Source organism: Triticum aestivum, chromosome 6B (assembly GCF_018294505.1).
Source record: "Triticum aestivum cultivar Chinese Spring chromosome 6B, IWGSC CS RefSeq v2.1, whole genome shotgun sequence".
Lineage (NCBI taxonomy): Eukaryota > Viridiplantae > Streptophyta > Magnoliopsida > Poales > Poaceae > Triticum > Triticum aestivum.
Window position 1 is genome coordinate 179,235,068 of NC_057810.1, and position 11,920 is coordinate 179,246,987.

General features: G+C 54.3%; 1 pseudogene; it reads right to left on the bottom strand.

Moving 5' to 3' along the window:
* Positions 1 to 502: 502 nt before the first annotated feature.
* LOC123133902 (transcription factor MYB46-like) lies at positions 503 to 4,541 on the bottom strand (annotated as a pseudogene).
* Positions 4,542 to 11,920: the final 7,379 nt, after the last annotated feature.

Sequence of the window (11,920 nt, forward strand, 5' to 3'; positions counted from 1 at the left end):
ATTATGTAGCCAAAAAACCAGAAAAACCACTAGCGATTTACTATTGGCGTATACGGTTTTTGAGAGAAGAAGAAAAATCGATGGAATCGAACGTGCTCGCCAGAGGAAGCTACGGTCGTGCGGATCTGTCCCTAACGACCAGTCGACTGGTCGTGTCAGTTGGCAAGGCGCGGGAGTTCGCAGGCAGCCCATCAGGGTTTGAGTTTCGGCTCGAGCGCTTGATGCTCACGGAATTTCCTTCTATAAAAAAATGCCGACAGGCTAGTCTAGCCCGGGTTGGTCTCTTTTTTTAGCAAACGACCGACTTTGTGGATGGATGGACTAAGTTTCTTGGCTCGCTTCCGCCAATCAATGTTTACAAGCGTAAAAAACATAATCCATCTCTCGTTAAAGACAAAGACAAACATTTTCATGATGGGCCTCAACTGATTTTTTACTACAGTAGTACACTATTTTTTTTCTTTCTTTTAAATCCCTTGTTCTTTTGAACTGTTCCAGTTTTGTTCGCGAAGCGGCGTTGTGCTAATTAATTCAAGCCGTGTTCGTCTGCCGAGAGCGGCACGGGGGGCATGAGGTGCTGCATCTCCATCGGGAGGTTGAAGTCGTCTTTCGTGATCGTCTCCGGCGGCTTGTCCGGCCACACGGCCACCAATTCTTCGCCGCCGAACAGGCCGGACACCTCCTCTGCCACCACCAAGCTCGCGGCCATCCTCTTCGCAGGCTTCACGCCATCTGCGCGTGTGTCGACGACATCATGCGTGGCATTGTTAACTCACCGGAGTCGGACGTGACGTATTTGGATTGAGAGAGAGTCGATGGTCAGATCCAACTCACCGAAGAAGCAGTCGCATTTGCCGCCATTGTTGAGTAACGTGATTGTATTAGGAAACATAGGTTAGACTAGGAAATATTCTGGCTTGCCTTGTACTCCAAGTAGATCATGTACTCCTATATATATGCCCATGAGGCTCAAGCAATACAACGAACAACTATTCCATCAAATCCTCCTCTCTCCCTTCTAACATGGTATCTATCGCAAGTCGATCCTAAACCCTAGCCGCCACCGCTTCCGCACCTGCGCGCCGCCCCCGGGGCGGTCGGCCTCCATGACCGCCGCCGGGGGCCGCGCCGCCCATACCTAGGGTTCGTCCGTCGGTCGTGTTGACCGGCTGCCCTAGAGAGTCTTTTTCCCGATCCTTTGATCCGGGTTTTCTCTCTCGCCGGTCGTTTTGATCGGCGTCTACTTTTTGGTTTTCCGATCTTTTCTTGATCGGTTTACGTCGCCCACCGCCGCCGTCGACACCTCGCGCCTCTACTCCGACATCGGCGCAACCGGCCGGCTACTTCACCGACCCGGCGGCCTCGCGTGACAGGCAGCCCTCAAGGCCGTCGTTCGCGCGCCGGCCCGCCCGTCGATCTACGCCGACCGTCACCGCCCTGCTCCGACCGGGACTTCTGCATCACCCCGACTCGGCGGCCTCGCGCCATGCGGCGACCAATCATAGCCGCCCTGCCGCCCGCCGCCGGCGGCTTCATCTCGGACTCCGACGTCATCACGCCTCCACCGAGCGGCGTCCCCGACCTCGCGCGCGATCGGCTTGATCACCCGCTCGCCGCCGCGATCCGCCTCATCTACGCCGCGCGACCGACCTGGCCCGTCAGTTACGCGCGCCTCCGCAGGTCTCGTGAAGATCGTCTCCGAGTTCAGCGCGCCCCTCCGTCGATCGAGCAACGGGCTGCCGCTGCGTCGCCCCGTCGGACCGCAGCGCCGCCGCCCCGTGGTTCTTCTCCCGGCTGCACCGACCCGCGTCACCGCTGCGTCGCCCCTTCGGGCCGTAGTGCCGCGGCCTGCGGTCTACCGCCGCCCCGAGGCCGTCCACTCCTGGCCGTTCCCGTGGCTGCACCGACCCTCGCGCCGCCGCTGTGTCGCCCCGTCGGGCCGTAGCGAGCGTGGCACGCGGTCCACGCCGCCGTCTCGAGGCCGTCCACGTGGTTGCACCACCCCACGCTCCGCCGCCGTGCCGCCCCTTCGGGCTGTAGCACCGCGGCCCGCGGTCCCTGCGACCGTCCCGAGGTCTTTCGTCGTCACCCCGACCTGCCCGCCGCCGCCGCGTCGCCCCTTCGGGCCGTAGCGCCGCGGCCCGCGGTCCACCGCCGTCCCCGCGCGTCGACTTCCTGCGGCATGCACCGCAGCACTCCCTTGGCGCAGGAACGCCACCGTCCGCACCGGTCTTCGTCACGCTGTTGGGTTCTTCACCTACTTCAAGCACCGTCGCCGCGCTCCTAACTTAGCCGCCGCCGCCGCCGCCGTCAGGCCGCCGCTGCCGCTCTTCTTTGGCCGCCGCCGCCGCTACCTTTGTAGCCGCCGCCGCCGCCCGTCCACCTCCTTCGTCTTCGTCCAGCACCAGCTCGTCGCCAGCGTCGCTGTCATCTACCCCGACCGCTTCATCTACTCCGACAACCGCGGGCGACATTGGCCCCGCGCCGATTGGCGCCGCAACCGTCGTCGAGTCCTTCTCTGCTGGCCTCTCCGACTTCTTCGACATGGCGTACAGCTTGTGCAGGTCCCAGTCTACGCATGCCCGGTGCTGGCAACACCGCCGCGTGCCTTCGTCCACGACGTGTCCCCGGGCCTGGCAAGCCTGGCGCGGCGCTTCGTCAACTTCGTCTTCGTCCGTCTACGCATGCCCGGTGCTGGCAACACCGGTGCGTGCCTTCGTCCACGATGTGTCCCCGGGCTTGGCAAACCCGCCGCGACGCGTCGTCAACATCATCTACTTCCTGGCGCACCACTACTTCGACACCACTGCGCCCATGCTAACTCGGCGCCCCCTTGCGCCCGCGGCTCCACGGCGACTTCCTCGACACCGGCTACCCCGACTCGACATCGACCACGGCATTCTTCGCACGGCTACCTCGACCACGGCTCCACCACCCACGCTCTCGGCTACATCGACAAACGGCACAAAGGGCTACCGTCTGCTTGAGCAACCTCGTTGGTTTCCACTCCAGCCACGACTCCGCGATGCATCGACCGTTACGACTGTGGGGGGTGTCCGTCGGCTTGCCTTCGGATTCTTCTCCAGTCTCACCGTCTGCATCGCTATCGTTGTGACTGTGGGGGATGTTGAGTAACGTGATTGTATTAGGAAACATAGGTTAGACTAGGAAATATTCTGGCTTGCCTTGTACTCCAAGTAGATCATGTACTCCTATATATATACCCATAAGGCTCAAGCAATACAACGAACAACTATTCCACCAAATCCTCCTCTCTCCCTTCTAACAGCCATAATGCGAGGTCATGTCGCCTTCGGATCGGCTGCCACTGCCGCCGCTGAGGCCGGACGGCCAAGCGGAGTAGTCGTTCTCGTGGTAGACCAGCTCCGGCATGGACGTAACGCGGAGCAGGGCGGCGCCGGGCAGCCGCTGGTCCTGCTCAAGGACGAGCATCTCGAGCGGCCCGCCGGCGTCCTCGGGCGATTGGTTCGAAGGGAGCACCGGCGCAGCGGGGGGCACCAACGGTGGCATCCCCAGCGCGCCGGCGTACTGCTTGTTGGCGTGGTCGAGGCCGGCGGAAACCTCGTCGTGGTGGCGGTACGGAGCTTGCGCTGTGAGCAGGGCATGCGGGTTGTGGCTAATGTTGCCGGTGAATTGGAAAGGTTGCAGAGGAGCGACGTTGTTGAAGGTGGGGTGGAACGGCGGCGCAGCCGGCCAGGCGAATTGGTCAGCGACCGCGTCCAGGAGGAGCGGTGCTTGGAGGCTGCTGGCGTTGCCGTCGGCGTCGACGATGGGCCTCAGCTTGCCTGCGCGGACGAGCGCCACCTCCCGCTCGACATCCGGCGGGTACAGGGCCAGGCCGGCGCGCTTCCGCTGCTTCAGCCGCGTGTTCCAGTAGTTCTTGATCTCATTGTCCGTCCTCCCCGGCAGCTGCATGCAAACGCAGATCGAGCACCAGGCAATCGATAGAATCGAATGCAATGGTCGGCAAGAAATTCTGATGGCGATGCGGGGTAAAGGGATCGAATGACCGGTGGTACTCACGTGTGCGGAGATGCGCACCCACTTGTTGCCAATGAGCGCGTGGAGGCGGAGGATGAGGCGCTCCTCCTCCGGCGAGAAGGGGCCCCGCTTGAGGTTGGGGCGAAGGTGGTTGGCCCACCGGAGCCGGCAACTCTTGCCGCAGCGCAGCAGCCCTGTCTCCCGCCGCACCGCGTTCCAGCTCCCTTCGCCGTGCCGCCGTACGTGCTCCACCAACAGCTGGTCCTCATCCGGCGTCCACGGGCCCTTCTTCAGCCTGCCGCCACCCGCCGCCGCACCCTGCTCCACGGATTCACCCGCTGCTTGTTCAGGCCTTCAGGGTGAGGCGCCTCCACAGCCATCGATCGACGAACCGGTGAAATGATCCGCCTCACCTTTCCTCTCTCCTCCTCTTCCTCTTCTCAAAGCTTACATGCGATCGAGATCGAGAAGAGGGGGAGAGAGGCGGATGATCTCGTCGCCTACCTCCCACGCATCGCCGGGCCGGAGGAGTCAGAAACCATCGAGGAGATGGACAAAAACGTGAATGAGTGGAAGATCAAAAGCTCAACGCATTGTATATGTTCCTAATCAATCTAGAAACTGTCCCCTCCCCTCCCCTCCCGCGACGCTCCCACGGGCGTCTGGGGGGAAACCCTAGCGCCGCCGCCGCCACCCTCCCCTTCTCTCTCTCCTCCCTCGCTGCCGCCAAGGGGCACGAGCGGGCGAAGCCCGGTCGTCGCCGGCGGCGGCGGGGCCATCTCGTCTCCTTGCGCGGGGGGGGGGGGGGGTGCGGCGCGGGCCGGATCTCGCCGGTGGGGATGCTGCGCTCGTGCCGGGCGTAGCAGTGCGGCGGCGCTCTGGAGTAGGCCAGCGACGGCGGCGTGGCGTCGGGCGACAGGCGGCATGGTGGTGGTGCAGGCCGGCGGGTGGTGGCTGCTTCGCAGCAGCGCCTCGGCGCCTCGCCTGGCGCTGCGGGTCGCGGGCGACCGGGTCGCGGGCGGCCCTTCTCGCCGTGGATCTCAGGTGGAGGGGCGGCGCGGCAGCGGTGGAGGTGGGCGGCCCTTGTCCAGCCGGGCCCCTGCGGCTGGACGGCGGCACTCGGCGCGGGAAGGCCTCCCCGGTGGCCTCTCATGGATGCAGGTCGGCGGTTCCGTGCCCTCCTCCTCGGCAGCGGGCGGTGGCCGGGCTCTCTTGCGGATCTGGGCATTCGGCCTCGGGGGCTCCTCCTCCTCCCCCTTCCCCCGGCCATCTGGGCTCGGTTCCCCTTGAGGCAGTGGTCGCCGGCGGTTCTGAGGTGGTTGGGCTCATGGATCTTGTCCAAGACGTGACCTTTGGGGCTTCTCGGGGTGGTCCGGTGGCGGGGCGGCGGCCCTGGCGGTGGGAGTCGCGTCGGTCGTAGGCGGACTGCGCGACTCGGATGCGGGCGTGCAACCACGGCCGCTTGGGTGGCATGGTTGCAGGTGGTTGGCCGACCGGGGATGCAGCGGAAGGGTGGGGCACCGGGGTTCATCACTTACCTGTCCGTACACGGGTCGACGGTGGCGGTGTCCGCGGATGTCGTGTTCCTCCCTGTAGGCTCCGTCGTGGTGCTCTCACTCCTCCCGTCGTGTTCCGGGTGAAAACCTGATCTTTGGATCGGACGATGGCGACGGTCCGTGGTCGTGCCCTTCTTGGAGGCATCGTCTTGGAACCCTCGGTCCGGCGTGGTCCGTTGCACTTCTTCCCGGACGATCTCTCATTTTGTTGGTGGTCTCCGTCGGCTACAAGCGGTTCTTTTTGCTCATTTCTATTGATTCTTGGTAGTCGTTGAAGTTGTGTGTTGGTGCCCGGCATTCTTGTTCCTTGCCTTGGGTTGTGTGGCGTGCGTTTGTATCGGTTACTTGGATGTAAGTGTTGGTGCTTTATTTATAAAGCGGGAGGAGACCCTTTTTCGGTAATCTAGAAACTGAAACCTAGCGTCCCGAGCACATCCTCTACTAGAGAGGAGCAGAATTCGCCGGAGCTACCAGAAAAAAGATTATCAGAACAAAGGGAAATATTTGTTTTGTTTTTTGTCAATCTACTAGTAGGGGTGGCGGACCAAAAAGAGGAGAGGAAAAATGGGGAAAGAAGGAGAACGCGAAAATAATGGCACGAAGATTGGTGGTCATCCTATTGAATCGGTCCAGTCCATGCATGATGCATGCGGCCATGCATGAAGGGATGCATGCATCCCTGCATGCCTTCTGTGAATCCATCTTCCCCCGTGTGTTGAAGAGATCTAGAAGCAAGTAGAGCATCCACACTATATTGTTTTTGCTGCCCACAAGAGCATCTCGGACAGTTGATGTATACGGTTTTTTTTGGGGGGGGGGGGGGGGGGGGGGGGGGGGAACGGGAAGACAGATGATGTATAAGTAAGTTGGTGTAAAAAAAGTAGAGTAGGAGAGAAGGTTTTAGGGCACCAGAAATTGCCCTAAAATTAACTTCCAAACTTTAAACAAGATCACTGCATATTTTGATACTTTGAACTATGAAAGGTTCAAACTTCATAAACATTCAAATAGCAATACTACGATAGACTCACCTACTACAAGCACACTAGAGACACACTAAAGCCTTGTACAATGCAAAGTGCTTGAAAAAAATAAACCAGGCTTACTTAAACACCGGTGCTTATTTGTACAGAGCAGACGCTTAATTAGGCGTCTCTCCTATAGAAATAGGCATTGGTGCTTCAGAAAAAACTCAGTTTATTTTTCTAAACACCTTCCTAAGCACCTAGCATTGTACAAGGCCTAATGGTCACCATCCTTGGAGTCCACACAGTTCCAAAGCTCCAGCAACGATTCATCGCTAACGAACTCGACATCGTCTTCGTTGTTGTCGGACTCAATCTTGATTGCCTGTCAGGGCCAACCTCGTCCTCCTTCTTGCGCCTCACGACCCTCTTGGCAAAGAATTCGCGCCCCACTACCAAGAGGTCACTAGTAGAAAACAGGGCTTTCGTTCGGGCCAGATAAGCTCATTAGTCCCGGTTTAGTCACGAACCGGTACCCATGGGGGCATTGGTCCCGGTTCGTGCGGCTAAAGGCATTAGTCCCGGTTCAAATGAGCCCTTTAGTCACGGTTTGAGACACGAACCGGGACTAAAGGGTGCGATGCCCTTTAGTCCCGGTTCGTATCTCAAACCGGGACTAAAGATTAGACCTTTAGTCCCGGTTTGAGGCACGGACCGGGACTAAAGGGTGCAATGCCCTTTAGTCCCGGTTCGTGTCTCAAACTGGGACTAAAGTTCCCATTTTCAAACTCTACCAACCCCCCCCCCCATCACCTTTTCAGTTTTGTAAAAAGCAAAAGAAAATGATAAAAACTTCAAAAATTAAAATCCTTCGAGATGTAGTTATGTTACTACATCTATTAGTTAGGAAAATTAAAAAACTTAAATTTGGACATGTTTTGCAAAAAAGTGTTATGAAAAAGTAAAACGGACATATCTTTTGCATACGATGTAAAAAAACCTACATAATATATCAAAAAAAATCAGCACGAAAATCCGCATCCGATTTTGACGGCCGTTGGCCTGTTTGCAAATTTTCAGAATCCTCAAATTCTAAAAAGAAAAAAAGTTATGCTCAAATTTCAGTTATTTTAATTTTGGTTAAATCTGGTCAAACTATGGTCAAACTACTTATTCAAGAAGTATTATTGGTACTAAATAATTATTCAAGAATATTAGTGTTACTAAATAATTATTTCAGTATTTTGAATTTTGGTCAAATCTGGTCAAACTGTGGTCAAACTATGGTCAAATTATGGTCGAACTATGGTCAAACTACTTATTCAAGAAATATTAGTTTTACTAAATAATTATTGTTTTTTAGAATAATAGTTTCAAACTCAAACAGTGAAATGTGTGACTTCATGCTCAAGGTAAACTCCTGAGGGTTGATAGGATTGACATCTTACTATTGTCAGGAAAACAACAAGTGCAGACTTGGAAATGAGGGGGAATAGAAACCGGAAGTTAAGAGTGCTCAGGCTGGAGTAGTGAGAGGATGGGTGACTGGCCGGGAAGTTAGATGATTTGGAATGATGAGGGGTGATTAGAGATTAGGGTTAAATCAAGCAGTGATGATTGGTGGTGATTAGAGATTAAATTGTACCATAATTCAGAAATTTAAAAATCGAGAAAATTTCAAAAATAAACTAGAAAAAAATTCAAAAAAACCTTTATCAACCGGGACTAAAGGTGGAGCTCCAGACAGCGGCCACGTGGAGGGCCTTCAGTCCCGGTTCCAGAACCGGGACTAAAGGCCCTCTAGAACCGGGACAAATGGGCCTTTTTCTACTAGTGGGTGCGGATTCACCTTAGTGAATCTCACCGTAGCCACTGCATCACTCTCATGGGTGGTGCGCTGCTCCACCGCCAGGAGATCTTCCTTTCCCTCACCGCGCGACACGATTCATAGTCCAGGGACGAGGAACTCCGCATCCTTGAGCGACGTAACATCTCATCACTGACCGGCCACTGAACACACGTCAACGGTCATCACTGACCGGTAAATCTAGGATGTGTTAGTGATGAGCCTCAGCTGGTTCACCGAGGCAGTTTACACTGTTCGGTCTAGTTTCGATTGGTCAATGGTAGGGGTTCTTCCACCTCCCCCAGACGATATGAAAACACAGATGGGCTTGCCTATATTTCTGGTCAGGGGTAGCCTGTTATCACTGACCTCTCTTTTCAAAGGCCGATCATTGGTATATTTTCTATATGTGATCTTCTTCCCACATGGACAACAAAAAATTAAACGGAGAAATATGAACACATTCATGCTTCATCGATTATTGGTAATTATTGGATTCTACGGTAGGGTGCGTCGACTGCAAATTAAAATGTTCCTATGCACAGAACAACCAAGAACATGCTACGGGAGATGGATCACAATTCACTACCACTAGACGCGCAGTGCCGTGCAGCGGAAGTAGAGTTAAGGCAGCGCGCTCCCGGAGTCGCCTCACGTTCCCGGAGTCGTCACCTCCTTGTTGATCTCCCACGTAGCTGATCGGATCCCGCGAACAAGTTCGCCGGAGTGGCGCAGGTGCACCGCCTCTAACGGTATCCATGCATGCAGGAGGAACACCGTGCGACGGACTGCTAGGTCTGATCACACAGTCAGCAGCGAGTGGAGGTGTCTATTCGCAACACATGCAAACCCTAGTGACAGCACCGAAGCGATCAATCTGCATGAGTGTGCCGCACCTCCACTTTATATAGGCTTCCGTCGCGGGCTCAACGGACCCTAAAGCCCACAAGTCTACTCGTCCACAATCCGAATACAGCTCGGATCACATCCGACCAGTGTCCTCGGATTCGACCTCGTAGATTCCTTCCCTTAAGCGCGCGACCCCTTAGGTTCAAGCCGGCTTGGTCGCAGTTCGGATCACCTCCAAACTGCACGGTTGGTAGCGGCCTCTTGCAAGGCATGCCGAACACCAAGCAGACTATGAAGCTGGTTAGGCGAACCTGTACATCACACTTTCATTCCTTTTGCCACATTATATATGTTGTCGGGATCAAGGAAAGTCTGTAATCCTTGTGCTAGCCCGACCTCTTTCTCGTTCCAGTGATGCAGACCACTATCCGGATCATCTCATAATCCTTGTCGCATGGCCATGCTTATCCTGGTCGGATCACACGAGGGGCCCAGAGTATATCTCTCATAATCGGAGAGGAAAATCCCATCTCGCTCGACCATGTCTCGCAGCATGGGTCTGGACAAGCCTGAAACCTACCTTTGTAACTACCCAATTACAGAGTAGCGTTTGGTCAACCCAAAGCAGGTCTGTCACCATCCTGGGTACATGCGCCATCTCAGGTCTTAGGACATAGAACGTATGTTGTACTAGAGACTCACAGATGACATATCGCTGCGTCTCATAGTTTTGTCTGTCCGACTCGGACTTTATCTCGACTCGGATCCGACTACGTCGAATCCGACCAGACCTTTCTAAGTCCATATTATCCGGTTAGCATCCAATGCTCCATGGCTAGTGAGACCAAGCCATCGACCGTGTCATATGCTAGTCTAGTCGGCTGCACGTCCACACAGCCCTTTCGACTAAGGACCTTTTAGGACAGTTATCATACAATGCATAGTCCCACAAACAAGTCACATACTTGATGATACACATCATTGATAATGTTCAAGGACTATCTTTATTCATAAACACATAGGAAATATCATCATACATGATTGCCTCTAGGGCATATCTCCAATAGTCTCCCACTTGCACTAGAGTCAATCAAATAGACATCGAATGCCCATAGCTCTAACGTGCCCCTCATGCTTGGGTTGTGGAAGCGGCTTAGTCAATGGATCTGCAACATTTGCATCTGTGTGAATTTTGCATAACTCTACATCACCATTCTTTACGATCTTTCGTATCAGATGATATTTCCGATCTATGTGTCTGGCCTTGTGGTGATTCCTCGGCTCCTTTGGCTTGTGTGATGGCACCAGAATGATCCCAATAAAGGTCCAACGGTTTCACTAAGGCTGGGAAAATACCAAGATCATCCAGAAAATGCAGGATCCAAACACCTTCCTTTGCAGCTTCACAAGCCACAATGTATTCGACTTCTGTGGTAGAATCGGCCACCGTATCTTGCTTGGAACTCATCCAGCTCACTGCCCCTCCGTTCATGACGTACAAGAATCCGGACTGTGATCGACAATCATCTTTGTCGGTTTGAAAACTAGCATCGCCGTAACCCCTTACGACGAGCTCTTCCTCACCTCCATAAATTAGGAACATCTCTTTAGTCCTTTTTAGGTACTTCAAAATAGTCTTTACTGCTGCCCAATGACTCTCACCTGGGTTGGCCTAGTATCTGCTTGTTAGGCTTATTGCAAAAGCAACATCAGGCTTTGTACATATGATGGCATACATGATGGATCCGATTGTCGAGGCATAGGAATCCTACTCATCCTGCTTCGCTCATCAAATGTCGAAGGACTCCGAGTCTCGCTTAGCCTTATACCATGTGAGAGTGGCAAGAACCCTTTCTTCGCCTCATTCATGTTGAACCGCTTCAACACTTTATCTATGTACGTGCTTTGTCTTAAGCCGAGCAGCCTCCTCGATCTATCTCTATAGATCGTAATGACTAAAATATACACTGCCTCACCAAGGTCTTTCATTGAAAACTTGCCATTCAATGATTCCTTGACCGATTTCAACATCGAAACATCATTTCCGATCAGTAGTATTGTAACGCCCCGAATACAACGTTCCATATTCGTAACTCCAACTCTTGCCTTTTCCGGAGATGCGATATGATATTTCCTTCGTGGTTGGGTTTTTGTCTTTTGTTTTGCATTTTATTCATGGCATGCATCTCATCTCATGGCATCATGTGCATTGCATCCGCATGTTTTTCATAAAACTCGTTACCGTTCGCAGTTGCCCTTTCTCTCTTTGCCTCTGTGTGCATTTTGTCAGGTCCTTGTCCTCGTTGACCTCCTCGGACCGCTTTGCCTTTGTTGACCATTCCAGACCAACCGGGTTTCGTTCCCCTCTTATTTGTCTGCCTACGCAACCTCTTGGCACAACCACCGAACCCCTCGCGTGCGTCCGGAACCTGCCCCGAACCTGACCCGCTCAGTCATCTTCGTTGGATTCGAATCATCCCCTAACATCTATAAAACATATTCGTTTTATTTATTGCACTCCCGAACCTATTTTTTCCGACTGTCCGATTTTGATCGGAGGGAGGAAATAGCCCCAAACCAAAATCCAGTGCTATATATATAGACCAATCCCCTACACAGCAACCCTAAAATCTAGCCCCTTGTCCCATCGCGCCGCCGCCAGTCATCCACTCCTCTCCTTCCTCGGGATCTCATCCCGATCC